The 16,328-nt window shown below is 44.4% G+C and overlaps 1 protein-coding gene across 1 annotated transcript in view; it reads right to left on the bottom strand.

The window, feature by feature from the left end:
* Positions 1 to 16,328, bottom strand: part of MACROD2 (mono-ADP ribosylhydrolase 2) — a gene marked incomplete at both ends in the record, with an annotated part of 2,062,459 nt that overhangs the window by 2,040,213 nt on the left and 5,918 nt on the right. The gene's annotated exons all lie outside the window — the stretch shown is intronic.

Below are 16,328 nucleotides of genomic sequence, written 5' to 3' on the forward strand. Positions count from 1 at the left end.
GATACACAAGTCCAGGAAACTTACAGAACTCCCTTTAGACAGGATCGGAGAAGAGGATCCCCACGCCACATAATTGTCAAAATGACCAATGTGGAAGCCAAGCAGAGAATCTTAAAGGCAATAAAAACAAAGGGCCAAGTGACATTCAGAGGCAAACCAATTAGAATCACTCCAGACTTCCCAAACCAAGTCATGAGAGCCAGAAGGGCTTGGAGTAACATATTCCAAACTCTGAAAGAAAACAACTTCCAGCCAAAAATTTCCTACCCAGCAAAACTTTCTATCAAATTAGATGGGGAAATAAGAAGCTTCCACGACAAACAGAAACTGAAGGAATTTATGTCTTCAAAACCAGCGCTAGAGAAAATACTCAAAAAGATTAACTACAGAGAAGAAATAGGTAATACACACCAGAACCAGAGAAACAAGATTTTCCATCCAACAGACAACTAAGATTGGTTATCTGTGGTTATTCATTATTTATGTTAGTCTTTTACCTATTTCTAAATTGTATTGTTTGCTTTTATAGTTGCTAATTTTTAGGATTTCTAGTTGGACTATTAATATACTTTCAGATATAGCATTTGGAAATATTTTATCCCATTCTATCAGTAACTTTTAACTCTGTTTACATTGTCTTTGGATATACGACATTTTTTTTTTAGGGAGTTTGTTGCCTGTGCCATTGAAATCATATCCAAGAAATCACTGCCAATTTCAATGTTGTGAGGTTTAATGACCCAGATTTTCTTCAAGAAGTTTATAGTCTTAAGATTTATATTTAGGTCTTTTATCTATTTTGAGTTAATATTTGTATATAGTGTTAGGTAAGGGTCCAATTTTATTCTTTTTCATGTAATTATTATTTTTCAACAATATTCAGTTAAAAGATGATTATTTCCTCCACCAAATGTTCGTGGAAACCTTGTCAAAAATAACTTGACAATATATGGAAGAATTTAGCTCTAGGCTTTTATTTAACTCCAATGGTTTATATATCTGCCTTTATAACAGTACTACACTGTTTCAATTATTGTAGCTTTATAAGGTTTGAAATCAGAAAATATACATCTTCTAGCTTTGTTCTTTTTCGAGATCGTTTTGGGTATCTAGAGTCCATATTCCATATTAGGATAGATTTTTTTTCTGAAAAATAAATAAATAGATACATGATAGTTTCACCTAAAAAAAAGAAGAAAATAATATTCTCTGATAAGAAAGAAGACAAAAAGAAATATTGAAATGTTATCTTTATGTCATCAAAAGCTTGGTATCAGACAAATTAAACTGTTATGTGAGATTATCATTGTTAATTTTGGATAAATTGCTATAATACTAGATGTCAACCACTAAGCCAAGCATGGGAAGGAGGGATGGGGAGGGAACGGGGTGGGGATCGGGTAGGGGCTAACTAGGCGATGTGTGCACGTATGTATACAAAAGTTTTTTTTATCCCATTATGATGTATGAATACAGTGCACCAATAAAAAAAATTTAAAAAAAGAAAACATAAAAAGGACTGGAGGTGTACATTGGAGGCAAAACACCCTGGGTTCAATCCCCAGTAAACCACACATACACAAATAAAAGATTTTCAATAACAAAACAGCTACAATTAACAAGTATAACCAAGAATATGAAGACACTAGAACCCATGCGCATTGCTAGTCTGTAAAACGATGCACCCACTGTGGAAAACAATATTGTGCTTTCTCAAAAACTTAAAGAATTACCATAGGGTCCAACAATTTAATTTCTTATTATATATCCCAAAGAACTAAAATCAGAGACCAAAAAAATTATACATCAATGTCATAGCAGCATTATTCACAACAGCTAAAAGGTAAAAACAACAAATGTCCAACTGATGAATAAACAAAATACTGTATATACATACAGTAGAATATTATTCAGTCTTGGGTACTGGAAAAGGTTACATAACATTAGAAATACATTTAATGAAGCTGGATTAAACACCTAAAAGTAATTCTCTAGCATGAAAAAAAGTTAAAATTAGAAATTTTATGTTCTATAAATTTTACCGCAATAAAAAAATTACAATTGAAGCCATACATGGTGGTATACACTTGTAATCCCAGTACTTGGGAGGCTGAAACAGGAGGATCCGGATTCAAGGCCAGCCTCAGCTACTTAATAAGGCTCTCCGCAACTTAGTAAGACCCTGTTTCAAAATAAAGAACAAAAATAAAAACAAGTTGTGGGTGTAGCTCAGCGAATGGCCCTGGGTTTAACCCCAGCACCATACAAAAAATTTACAGTTTAAAATCTTACAAGTGGAGTTAGGAAGGTGGATAATCCCATTAAAAGAGAAACTAAGACTAATCGAGAATGGATGTATTGCAAATGTTGAAGAATAAAGACAAAAATGATATAAGGAACTTGTATGAAAAGTAGACCTGAAGAAGGTATGAAAGAAAAACAGATGTATCCATAGCAGGAAAAAATGGCGAGTAACTCTGGAAAAGCAGAAGAAATAGTAAGGGATAGAAACTTCATACCATCTAAATAATTCTAACACCAATACAAATAAAATTATTTTCATCATATTAAAGTTTCTCTGTGTACTTCTGCTCAAATCCTTCAGAATTTTGCACTGTCCTGACATGCAGATGACTATGTTGAATTGTCATATGTGTACTTTGTTGTATCAGTAATCATCAACATGGTTCTAAATCAAGGCCTCAATAAAACAATAACCTGCATCTAAACTCTTGTTCTGAACACTTACATAAAAATTCAGTAACTAGGGATTGGGTATGCTCAATAATAGAACATTTACATGAAGCCCTGCATTCAATGCCTAGCACTACAAAAATGTTTTAATTTTTTAAAATTCAATCACTAAATATTTTGGAAAATACAAAGACAATATGAAATACAAAAAAAAGAATGATTTTTTTTAACTGCTATGCTGGGGACTGAACCCAGGGCCTTACATATGCTAGGCCACTGAGGTACATTCCCAGCCCAAATGAATGAATTTGAAAGGAGGGAAAATAAAGGCATTATGAAGACTCTTTCACACAGAAAGATAATAAGGAAGAAAAAGAAAAGGGCTTGCTTTGGCTTCTGCTGGTCTGCAACCGATCTCAATCTCAAAGTAAGTGTCTATATTAACCTTACTGTGTGTGGGAGTACGGGGTGGTTCTAGGGATTGAACTCAGTACTTTACCTTTGAACTCTCTGAGCAATAACCCCATCCCTTTTTAATTTTTTTGTTTGAAAACAGGGTCTTGCAAGGTTGCTGAGAGTCTTTCTACACTCCTGAGACTATTCTTGAAACTATGATTCTCCTGTCTCAGCCTCCCAAGTATTGAGATTACAGGTGTGTGCCACCATGCACAGGCAAAAAGTATTTAAGACCTATTTTACTAGTATACTTCATTTAATGTGTTAAAAAAAAAAGCATAGTACTTACGTGGTGAAGTTATAGACATACAAAATAAATAGAAAACTTCATTTTTTTCATTGGTCTCAAGACCTAATTATCTTTGTATATAAAAAAACTCAATTTTGTCGGGAGTGGTGGCACATACTTGTAATTCCAGTTTTGGGAGGCTGAGACAGAAGGACCCAGCCTCAGCTACTTAGTGAGGCTCTCCACAACTTAGTGAGACACTGTTCAAAATAAAGAAGAAAAAAATCGGGCTGGGACCGGGCATTGTGGCGCACACTTATAATCCCAGCATTCAGGAGGCTGAGACAGGAGGATTGCAGTTCGCAGACAGACTCAGCTATTACTTAGTGAGGCCCTTTGCAACTCAGCCAAGACCATGTTTCAAAATAAAGAATAAAAAAAAAAAATAGGGCTGGGGGTGTCGCTCAGAGTTAGAATGTCCCTGGGTTCTATCCCCAGTACTGCAAAAAAAAAAAAAAAAAAAAAAAAAATCAGGCTGCGGGGGGGAGGGGGGCCTGTGGCTCAGAGGTAGAATGCCCCTGGGTTCAATCCCTAGCACCAAACACACACACAAAAAAAATGGATTTTGTTTCCACATGATTTCAAAAATAAGTTTAATAACACGTAGCAGTACATAATATATTTTACTTATGTGCTGTCAAAATAGTCTTGAGCCAGGCATGATAGTGCATGCCTGTAATTCCAGTACTTGGAAAGCTGAAACAGGACAATAGCAGGTTTGAGACCAGCCTCAGCAATTTAGTGAGACCCTATTTCAAAATAAAAGGGCTAGGGATGTAGCTCAGAGATAAAATATACCTGAGTTCAATCCCCAGTACAAGAAAAAAAAATGTGTGGGGTGTGTGTGTGTGTGTGTAGTCTTGAAAAGTAGCTAAAAGAACCAAGAGGAAAATAAAGCAGAGGAAAGATAGAACCATGTACTGATTCATGAATTCCTACATAACATCAGTTTTTTTTTTTTCTGCTCCATTTTACAAGTTAAATAACCTTAAACACTTGGCTAAACAAGTATTCACACCTCTTTAAGAATATCATTACATAGAAAATTTAAATGTTTTTACACTGAAAATGAATATTTATTTTAAAAATTCATAGATGTCATTTAGTCCAATTCTTGCATGAGGAACCAAATTCTGTCTGTGGCCAAGGTCTTTTTGAAGCAAATCAATTACTCAGTAAATGACTTAAACAGGATATACTGTGGGCATGGTGGTGCAAACTTGTAATCACAGCATTTAGGAGGCTGAGACAGGAAGATCACGGTTCTTAGACAGCCTCAGCTACTACATAGTGAGGCCCTTTGCAACTCAGTGAGACCCTGTTTCAAAATAAAGAATAAAAAATAGGGCTGTGGGTGTAGCTCAGAGGTAGAATGCCCCTGGATTCCATCCCCAGTACCAAAAAAAAAAAAAAAAAAAAAATTAAAAACCAGGATATACTATTCAAATAATTTCTTACAGTTGCTTAAAGTATAAAGAATGATTAATGCCCAAATATATTTAGAATGACTACACATTATTCTACATTTTGAAATTATACATAATAGACTTATATGTCCACATTTTAACTTATTAACTTAAGCTCTGGTGGCAATTAAACTCAATGAAGCTGAAAGCATGATGCTTGGTTACTAAATAACAATATATACTGCTCATGAATACACACACATAAATTCTCATCCTCCTCTCAACTAGTTAAATATCTGTGTAACAGTTTATTAAAATTTTTATTGAAACTTATTGCTGGGCTATTTAAGATTTAAAACTTAATCACAACTTCATATTACAAAGATGTAGGCAGGCTGGGCACGCTAGATGGGGCCCGGGTCGCGGGACTCTGGGCCCCTGCCGAACTGCGCGTAGCACGCCAGACCCCTGGAGAAACCAGACCCAGTAAGACGCTGGGTTCTGGGCAGGGGTCGCGGGCTGGGCACGCCAGATGGGGCCCGGGTCGCGGGACTCTGGGCCCCAGGCAGAACTGCGCGTAGCACGCCAGACCCCTGGAGAAACCAGGCCCAGTAAGACGCTGGGTTCTGGGCAGGGGTTGCGCGGGGCGCACAAAAGCCGGGGCCTGGGTCGCGGGACCCTGGGCCCCGGGCCGAACTGCGCGTAGCACGCCAGACCCCTGGAGAAACCAGGCCCAGTAAGACGCTGGGTTCTGGGTGGGGGTCGCGGGCGGGGCACGCCTAATGGGGCCCGGGTCGCGGGACTCTGGGCCCCTGCCGAACTGCGCGTAGCACGCCAGACCCCTGGAGAAACCGGACCCAGTAAGACGCTGGGTTCTGGGCGGGGGTCGCGGGCTGGGCACGCCAGATGGGGCCCGGGTCGCGGGACTCTGGGTCCCGGCCGAACTGCGAGTAGCACGCCAGACCCCTGGAGAAACCGGGCCCAGAACAGAAAAAGATAAAGAAAAATATCGGAGAGGTGGTAAGAAAGCCGTTATGGATGCCAGGACACTGGAGATGCAAACAAAACTTATCTAAATGCACTGGAACTTATGGAAAAATTCGCCGTGAAAGAGGACTGCTATTTCTCTATATTGTTAAGAATCTCAGACATCACATATAAGGAGAGAGTTTAGCGGAGACCAGGGAGAAATGCGGTGTTGAAAGAGTTCTTCGCGATGGTGGTGGAGACTTGTATTCAGGAGAAGCAGAAACCGGATCTTACCAACTTTATTTTTTTGGAGAAATTACACTAAATGTCGAATGCTACCATCACGCATGCTTAGGAACACTGGACAACTTTCAGAGTGGAAAAAGAGCCTGGGAAGGATTTGAAACGGTGGAGGCAGTGACAATGCCAGTGGCCAATATTCGGGGGAGGCAGAGATCTGATACATTACAACTGGAACCTTTGAAATAATAACCACAGAGACAGTGATCGGAACCTGCTGAGGGGTTAGGCGGGCGCTGGGGCCAGTGGCCGACATCTGAGCTTGCTGTGAGGCAAGGCCACTACTGAGGCCTCCGTGGCCGGGATTGGAACCTGCAGAGGGGTTAGACCGATGCTGGGGCCAGCGAGGCCGGCATTGGAGCCTGCCATGATGCAAGGCTTGTGCTAGGGCCTCCGAGGTCGGGTCCGGAACTTGCTGAGGGGTTAGGCCGGTGCTGGGGTCAGCGAGGCCGGCATTGGAGCCTGCCGTGAGGCAAGGCCAGTGTTGGGGCCCCCGAGGACGGGACTGGAGCCTGCTGAGGGGTTAGGCCGGTGCTGGGGCCAGCGAGGCTGGCATCAGAGCCTGCCATGAGGCAAGGCCGGTACTTGGGCCTCCGAGGCCAGGATAAGAGCCTGCTGAGGGGTCAGGCCAGTGCTGGGGCCAGTGAGGCCAGGATAAGAGCCTGCTGAGGGATTAGGCCGGTGCTGGGGCCAGCGAGGCCGGCATTGGAGCCTGCCTTGAGGCATGACCAGTGCTGGGGCCTCCGAGGCCGGGATCGGAGCCTGCCGAGGGGTTAGGCCGCTGCTGGGGCCAGTGAGGCCGGCATCGGAGCCTGCCTTGAGGCAAGGCCGGTACTGGGGCCTCCGAGGCCAGGACAAGAGCTTGCCGAGGGGTTAGGCCGGTGCTGGGGCCAGCGAGGCCGGCATCGGAGCCTGCCGTGAGGCATGACCAGTGCTGGGGCCGCTGAGGCCGGGATCGGAGCCTGCCGAGGGGTTAGGCCGCTGCTGGGGCCAGCGAGGCCGGCATCGGAGCCTGCCGTGAGGCAAGGCCGGTACTGGGGCCTCTGAGGCCGGGATCGGAGCCTGCCAAGGGGTTAGGCCGCTGCTGGGGCCAGCGAGGCCGGCATCGGAGCCTGCCGTGAGGCAAGGCCGGTACTGGGGCCTCCGAGGCCAGGATAAGAGCCTGCCGAGGGGTTAGGCCGGTGCTGGGGCCAGCGAGGCCGGCATCGGAGCCTGCCGTGAGGCATGACCAGTGCTGGGGCCGCTGAGGCCGGGATCGGAGCCTGCCGAGGGGTTAGGCCGCTGCTGGGGCCAGCGAGGCCGGCATCGGAGCCTGCCGTGAGGCAAGGCCGGTACTGGGGCCTCTGAGGCCGGGATCGGAGCCTGCCAAGGGGTTAGGCCGCTGCTGGGGCCAGTGAGGCCGGCATCGGAGCCTGCCGTGAGGCAAGGCCGGTACTGGGGCCTCCGAGGCCAGGATAAGAGCCTGCTGAGGGGTTAGGCCGGTGCTGGGGCCAGCGAGGCCGGCATCGGAGCCTGCCTTGAGGCAAGGCCGGTACTGGGGCCTCGAGGCCAGGATAAGAGCCTGCCGAGGGATTAGGCCGGTGCTGGGGCCAGCGAGGCCGGCATCGGAGCCTGCCGTGAGGCAAGGCCGGTACTGGGGCCTCCGAGGCCAGGATAAGAGCTTGCCGAGGGGTTAGGCCGCTGCTGGGGCCAACGAGGCCGGCAGCGGAGCCTGCCGTGAGGCATGACCAGTGCTGGGGCCTCCGAGGCCGGGATCGGAGCATGCCGCGGGGTTAGGCCGGTGCTGGGGCCAGCGAGGCCGGCATCGGAGCCTGCCTTGAGGCAAGGCCGGTACTGGGGCCTCCGAGGCCAGGATAAGAGGCTGCCAAGGGGTTAGGCCGGTGCTGGGGCCAGCGAGGCCGGCATCGGAGCCTGCCTTGAGGCATGACCAGTGCTGGGGCCTCCGAGGCCGGGATCGGAGCCTGCCGAGGGGTTAGGCCGCTGCTGGGGCCAGCGAGGCCGGCATCGGAGCCTGCCGTGAGGCAAGGCTGGTACTGGGGCCTCTGAGGCCGGGATCGGAGCCTGCCGAGGGGTTAGGCCGCTGCTGGGGCCAGTGAGGCCGGCATCGGAGCCTGCCGTGAGGCAAGGCCGGTACTGGGGCCTCTAGGCCAGGATAAGAGCCTGCCGAGGGGTTAGGCCGCTGCTGGGGCCAGCGAGGCCGGCATCGGAGCCTGCTGTGAGGCAAGGCCGGTACTGGGGCCTCCGAGGCCAGGATAAGAGCTTGCCGAGGGGTTAGGCCGGTGCTGGGGCCAACAAGGCCGGCAGCGGAGCCTGCCGTGAGGCATGACCAGTGCTAGGGCCTCCGAGGCCGGGATCGGAGCATGCCGAGGGGTTAGGCCGGTGCTGGGGCCAGCGAGGCCGGCATCGGAGCCTGCCATGAGGCAAGGCCGGTACTGGGGCCTCCGAGGCCAGGATAAGAGCCTGCCAAGGGGTTAGGCCGGTGCTGGGGCCAGCGAGGCCGGCATCGGAGCCTGCCTTGAGGCATGACCAGTGCTGGGGCCTCTGAGGCCGGGATCGGAGCCTGCCGAGGGGTTAGGCCGCTGCTGCGTCCAGCGAGGCCAGCATCGGAGCCTGCCGTGAGGCAAGGCCGGTACTGGGGCCTCCGAGGCCAGGATAAGAGCCTGCTGAGGGGTCAGGCCAGTGCTGGGGCCAGTGAGGCCGGCATCGGAGCCTGCCTTGAGGCAAGGCCGGTACTGGGGCCTCGAGGCCAGGATAAGAGCCTGCCGAGGGATTAGGCCGGTGCTGGGGCCAGCGAGGCCGGCATCGGAGCCTGCCATGAGGCAAGGCCGGTACTGGGGCCTCCGAGGCCAGGATAAGAGCTTGCCGAGGGGTTAGGCCGGTGCTGGGGCCAACGAGGCCGGCAGCGGAGCCTGCCGTGAGGCAAGGCCGGTACTGGGGCCTCCGAGGCCAGGATAAGAGTCTGCCAAGGGGTTAGGCCGGTGCTGGGGCCAGCGAGGCCGGCATCGGAGCCTGCCTTGAGGCATGACCAGTGCTGGGGCCTCTGAGGCCGGGATTGGAGCCTGCCGAGGGGTTAGGCCGGTGCTGGGGCCAGCGAGGCCGGCATCGGAGCCTGCCTTGAGGCAAGGCCGGTACTGGGGCCACTGAGGCCGGGATCGGAGCCTGCCGAGGGGTTAGGCCACTGCTGGGGCCAGCGAGGCTGGCATCGGAGCCTGCCGTGAGGCAGGGCCGGTACTGGGGCCTCCGAGGCCAGGACAAGAGCCTGCCGAGGGGTTAGGCCGGTGCTGGGGCCAGCGAGGCCGGCATCGGAGCCTGCCTTGAGGCATGACCAGTGCTGGGGCCTCTGAGGCCGGGATTGGAGCCTGCCGAGGGGTTAGGCCGCTGCTGGGGCCAGCGAGGCCGGCATCGGAGCCTGCCGTGAGGCAAGGCCGGTACTGGGGCCTCTGAGGCCGGGATCGGAGCCTGCCAAGGGGTTAGGCCGCTGCTGGGGCCAGCGAGGCCGGCATCGGAGCCTGCCGTGAGGCAAGGCCGGTACTGGGGCCTCCGAGGCCAGGATAAGAGCCTGCCGAGGGGTTAGGCCGGTGCTGGGGCCAGCGAGGCCGGCATCGGAGCCTGCCATGAGGCATGACCAGTGCTGGGGCCGCTGAGGCCGGGATCGGAGCCTGCCGAGGGGTTAGGCCGCTGCCTGGGCCAGCGAGGCCGGCATCGGAGCCTGCCATGAGGCAAGGCCGGTACTGGGGCCTCTGAGGCCGGGATCGGAGCCTGCCAAGGGGTTAGGCCGCTGCTGGGGCCAGTGAGGCCGGCATCGGAGCCTGCCGTGAGGCAAGGCCGGTACTGGGGCCTCCGAGGCCAGGATAAGAGCCTGCTGAGGGGTTAGGCTGGTGCTGGGGCCAGCGAGGCCGGCATCGGAGCCTGCCTTGAGGCAAGGCCGGTACTGGGGCCTCGAGGCCAGGATAAGAGCCTGCCGAGGGGTTAGGCCGGTGCTGGGGCCAGTGAGGCCGGCATCGGAGCCTGCCGTGAGGCATTACCAGTGTTGGGGCCTCCGAGGCCGGGACTGGAATCCTGCCAAGGGGTTAGACTGGTGCAGGGGCCAATGGCCAGCATCGGAGCCTGGCGTGAGGCAAGTTCACTCCTGCGGCCTCCAAGGTCGGGACAAAAGCCAGCTTAGGGGTTTGACCGGTTCAGGGGCCAGCGAGACCAGAACTGGGTCCTCCCATGAGGCAAGGCCGCTGCGTGAGCCAGCGAGGTCTGGATCAGTCCACTGAGTAGCCAGGGCACTACTGGGACCATCAAGAGTGGGATTGGTACTTGCAACGCAGCATGCACAGAGAAATATCGCAGAAAATATAAATCAGACGCTTCCCTTAATCAGCAATAACTAGGAGGAAACGGGCAACAGGAAGAGGTTGAGCTATAGAAAGGGCCCTATAGTGAAGCAACTAATGTGACCAATCAGAGGGTATGTAATACTGGAGGACGGAGCCTCTTTAAAATGCAGGAGGTACATAAACAAATGTATCAAAGTAAATCACCAAAGAAGTGTGGGATGGAGGGAGGGGGAGGGAATGGGACGGGGGCTGCAGGAGGGCTAATTGGATGATGTGTGCTTGTATATCCTCTCAAGTCTTGTACTCCAATGTGATTGATATATGACTACAATGCACCAATTTAAAAAATAAATTAATTAAAAAAAAAAAAAAAAAAAAAGATGTAAAGAATGTATTACCTATCTTAAAAAGCAACTAGCTTATTTTCTAAGCCTTTCACCACCGACTCAGAATAAAGAATTTATATCTATGAAGCACTAGTGGTGTTTTGCCCTAAGTCTTCTTCTGATCCATGAATTATTTTAAAGTATATTTGAACTGAGTATAATATAAAAAGTGATGAATATAGAGAAATTAAATAGGAAACATTCTTTTCCAATTTTTATCTCTCTACTCAATTCCATCCTGTTTTTAATGGCATTTTCCAAACTGTTCAATCATTTTAAATTGTATTCTTTCAACTACTTTTAAGTTATTCAACATTTAATAGTATAGTTAATATAGTTTACAAATATGGGGTAGTATTTATCATAGTACTGGGGATTGAACCCAGGACCATTCTACCTTTGAGCTACACCCCTTCCCACCCCACCCTATTTTTAATTCTATTTTGAAACAGTCTCACTAAGTTGCAGAGGGCCTCACTAAGTAGCTAGCCACGAATCTGTCTCAGCCTCCCAATTTTTAAATTTCTATTATGATATGATTCTTCATTCCTCTCTATATAATAACTTAATCAATATAGTTCTATGTCCTCGGTCCTGATGAAAATAAATATACTGACATTCAAAAACAACTGTTACAAAACTGGCATAGTGGTTTACATCTGTAATCCAAGTAGTTAAGAGGTTGAGACAGGAGGATCACAGGTTCAAGGACAGCCTCAGCAAGTAGTGAGACTCTCATCAACCTAGTAAGACCTGTTTCCAAATAAAAGTAAAACAGACTGGGGATATAACTTGGAGGTAGAATGTCCCTGGGCTCAATCCCCAATACCACAAAAAAAGAAAAAACATTGTTACAAATGTTCTAAGAGAAAAAGTACTAGATAATGTACTGGTATTGAAAAATAATTAAGGTATACTTTCTTTGATGATTTCCATTTTTAACTTGGGATATAGGTAAAATAATACAAAATTAAATACCCACAATGAACTTAGTTCTCAAAGTGAAAAGACTGAGAGATTCAAAAGTTTGAAATTAACTTTTATTCTTTGGTCATCCTTTTTATGAAAATAACATAGAAATTAGTTCTAATGAAAAGGAGTGCAAATAAGCTGAGTTTTTATTTGTTTGTTTTATTTTTTGTTTTTTGTTTTTTGTGTGTGTAGAACTGGGGATTGAACCCAGAGTCATTCTACCCTTAAGCTACACCCCCAATCCTATTTTTATTCTTTATTTTGAAGCAGTGCCTCAATAAGTGGCAGAGGTTGGCCTCGAATGTGCAATCATCCTATCTCAGCCTCCCAAATACTGGAATACAAGCATATGCCACCATCCAGCTTAACCTGAGTTTTTAATATATCATACTAGTGTTTAGTATGAAAGAAACCAATTATATTTGTGCTTCTAATTAACCTATGCAAGCCAAAATATTCCAATACACCTCACAAAATGAAGAGTCAAACTTAAAAAGACTACATATTTCATGACATTTTATAGTTGTGTTTTCCAAATGACCTACCAATCAGATTTGAATATAAACATATATTTAAGATATAGAATGTGGTTTCCTTCTAAATGACAATTTAAAAAAATTATCAGTAATACTTTAGTAAAATAACTATAGTTTTCACCTAACTCATCTTTATCATGTATTATTTTATTTGTCCCCACTTCTATTTCCACATGCAAAGTAGTGTCTCAAAGACAACCCAAACTTATGGCCATAGCTATATTCTCTGATAGCAACTAGCCAGAGAAAATTAGCATAAACTTGTCAGTCTTTATCAATGCTTTGCTTTTACTAAAGCGAGTAACATTTCTTCTTTGGATGGTATTCTAGTGGAGTTGTAGCATGAAAGTAGCAAAGAAAAACAGAACACATACCAATCAAACCTCAAAACTGAAGCTATTATTGCTATAAAAAGTGATGACAATTTTCTATTGCATCTACCCATGCACCAATTCATAGATCTGTATCTATCTTTGTCTTTCTACTATATCCTGAGACTAATTATACGTGTTTATATGAGACCTAAATTTTCAACACACAAACACACTCTGTAAACTTAACTACTGAGGCATTCTTACTTAACATACATGTGAAAAGAGAAACAGAGACAGACATAGATTAAAAATTATAGTCAAAAGTTGAAAAGAACTCTGATCACCTTTAAGAGATATCAACTGTATCAACTGTTGAGATTGGGTGATGGATGCAAGAAGGTTCATTACACTATTCTATTTTATATATACATTTTAAATGCCTATTATTAAAAGGGGAGGGAAGAATTGAAGAACTGTTCCTTGTAGGCTAATTGTAGGTTATTAACCTCTGAAGCATCCTTATTTAACACAGTGGCTGAACTCACATACGCCTAAGTCATAATTCTAGGTATGAGAGCCCCAGTATAATAGGAGACGAGCAAATAAAATTGAATTATTATATAATTGGTAACAGAGAGAAAGAAGTAATTAATAGTAATTAGTACCATATAAATTCTAGAAATTTGCTAACAACAGTTAACAAATATGAATATGAAAAATAAGAAAATGACAATTTAATGGTCTATTCTGTGGAGGAAGGATTAATCACCTCCCATTCTTTTTACCTCTGACCCATAACTTTCCAATGTAACCAAAGTAATAAGAAAAAGTAGAAATACTATCTACTTACTTTCTCTTTTCTATAAATTAATATTTTGTGTTGTTTGGCAATTTATAAACTTACAAAGTTTTAGAAAGGTTTAAAATCAAAATTGTTACACATTTGGCCATCCTTTAACTTTCTACTATAAGAATTAATTTAAAATAAAAATTTTAAAGAACAGCTCAAGAACTTTCCATGTAATCAGGAATAAATGACATTCTATAAAACACAAGCAGCAAAAAAATTATGTTTAAAACTAGTATACTTTCCTAACCCAATAAATATTGTTCATTTTGTACAAATTCAAAAATAGGTAATATGAAATTATAGACATCTTTTAATATTTAGTCTGAAATCTTACTATTTTAGAAATTAAAACTTTTATAAATATCAATATCTACTTATATAAACTTTATAAGCTATGACTAAACATTTCAAATTATAACTATATTATGTAGTGGTCCTTTATCACTTTGTGTGGATTATTATATACATGAACTTTTTTTTTTCTTAAAAGACAGCTTCTCACTATTCTGGCCCCAAACTTGTATATGGAAATGATCCTTCATTCTCAGTCTCCTTAGTAACTGGGACTCTGGGCACATACCCATCTGCCCAATTCTTAATTTATGTGCATTTATGCGTGTGTGTGTGTGTGTGTGATATGTATATGTGTATGTGTGTGTGTGTATTTGTGTGCACATATGGTTTTCTTGGTGGTACTGGGGACTGAACTCAGGGGCATTTTGCTGGTATTAGGAACCAAATCCAGGGCATACTACTCCTTGCTGAATTTATATTTAAGGGTTTTTCCCCAGTATTTCAGTTTTGTTTTTTTACGCAGAGCCCAGGGTCTTACACACATGCCATGCAAACAATCTTCACTGAACTACACCTCCAGTCCTAAACATCTTTAAACTGTCACAATACTAAGACTCTCTTGACTTTTATTATAACTGAGTACTAATTAGGTTACAATAAGAAAGTACATATAAAAGATGTGTATAATATAAAGAAATTAACAAATGTTAATTATACAATTAGCCACTTCATTTTATGAACAAGGAAGAGACCAGTTTCTAGATCACAAGAAGGAAAAACAAGGAACATTTCCAATATTAGATGAAAAAATAAGACATTGTTTAATAGAAATACAATTTTGAATATATCACGTAGTTCCCCATGGATGACTTTCAAGTTCAAAAACACATTAAGGAGAAAAACTGAAATACATAAAGCTATTGTAAAGCACTTAATAAAGCAAATGCTGGGAGGTAGAAAAAAATAAAAATCATCTTGTTAGAAAAAATGATGTCAGGTGTTATTCAATGTGTATTTTCTATTTTGGGAGACATTATTTGGTATGTGGTTATCTCTTAAAACACCCAACTCTGAGTTCTCTAAAAATACAACTCTACTCCAGTATTACTTATTGAATCTTACAATGAAAAGTAGCCAATAGAAAAACCAAGCTTCTACACAGAAGTGAGCAGGTCCACCAATGTGCAAGCATAGATATCAACTATCATTTTTTCAATTGTTCTAGCAGCACCAGGATTCTTTATCTCAAGGGGCAAGATTTGCAAAAAAAAAAAAAAAAAGGTATCATGCACTGCATCCTTGGAAAATGGACCAACTAATCTAGCCATCATAAAGGTAATCAGTTGAATGAAGCACTGGAAAAGTAAAGATGCATTAGCCAAAAATAAAATGATGGTTAAGTATTCAGTACCAATTGATTATAAACCGAAGAAAAAATAAAATTATATGAGACCAAAACACAAAGAATAAAGCTCTAGACTATACAAGGACCAGAACTCATCTCCCTTTTACTATCCCTATGTATCTTCTACTACACAGCACACGTTTTCTTTAAGTGGTGTCTTAATTAGACCATTATTAAAACAACTTGCATTTACCAAAGACACTGGGCAGGCAACTCAGGTATGAACATCCCAATCAGCTTGTCCAATGACCCCATAAGAACTTGGGGTAGAGTCACTTTTCTACTTGCCCAAAGTCATACATGTATCCATGGAGCATAAAATCTAAAAGAACCCACAAGTTTTCACTCTCAATTCATGTGCTTTACCTTTCTAAAAACACAAAACGCTGGCTAAAGCCCAATCCTAAATGTGTTCTTTTCACAGATGCCAAAGCCTAATTTGGCTTTTGTTCCCCCCACAGATTTTATCCACAAGAATTCCATGTTTATCTTCATTTCCTGGGCCCAAAGTTCTCTGTACCTTGTATAGTTTGATCAATCTAAGACTACATCCACTAAAATTAACAAGTTTCAAATCCATTTCATAAAGTACTCTTCTCTGCTCACCTGTTAAGTATCCTAGAAACTACCCTGTTTATCTGAACTTCACATTCAAATTATTAATATCAAGGAGCATTAATTCTGCAGTGAGCATATTATACATCCATTAAATTTAATGTCTAAAATTTTTTCATAAAATTATCTTTTTGGTTCTTAAAATTTCACTTGTATTCTAACACAACCTAAACTCTTATTAAATCATACAATCTTTGAGAATATAAATTTTGTCATACAAAAATAATATAACACACCACATGTATTCTCTAAAATTATGTGAAATGCTACTTTGGGGGAATTACTAGGGATTAAACCCAGAGGTATTCTACCTCCAAGCTACACCCCCCAGCCTGATTTTTTATTTCTTATTTGGAACTAGGGCCTCACTAGGTTGCTGAGAGCCTTGCTAAATTATCAAGGCTGGCTTTGAACCTGCAATTCTCCTGTCTCAGCTTCCCAACTACTGGAATTACAAGCAATGCACCACCACACCCTGCTTTTTTTTTCCCCCCTAATATGCTCTCTTTGAACTGTC

This window comes from Muscardinus avellanarius (assembly GCF_963383645.1).
Source record: "Muscardinus avellanarius genome assembly, chromosome: 19".
NCBI lineage: Eukaryota > Metazoa > Chordata > Mammalia > Rodentia > Gliridae > Muscardinus > Muscardinus avellanarius.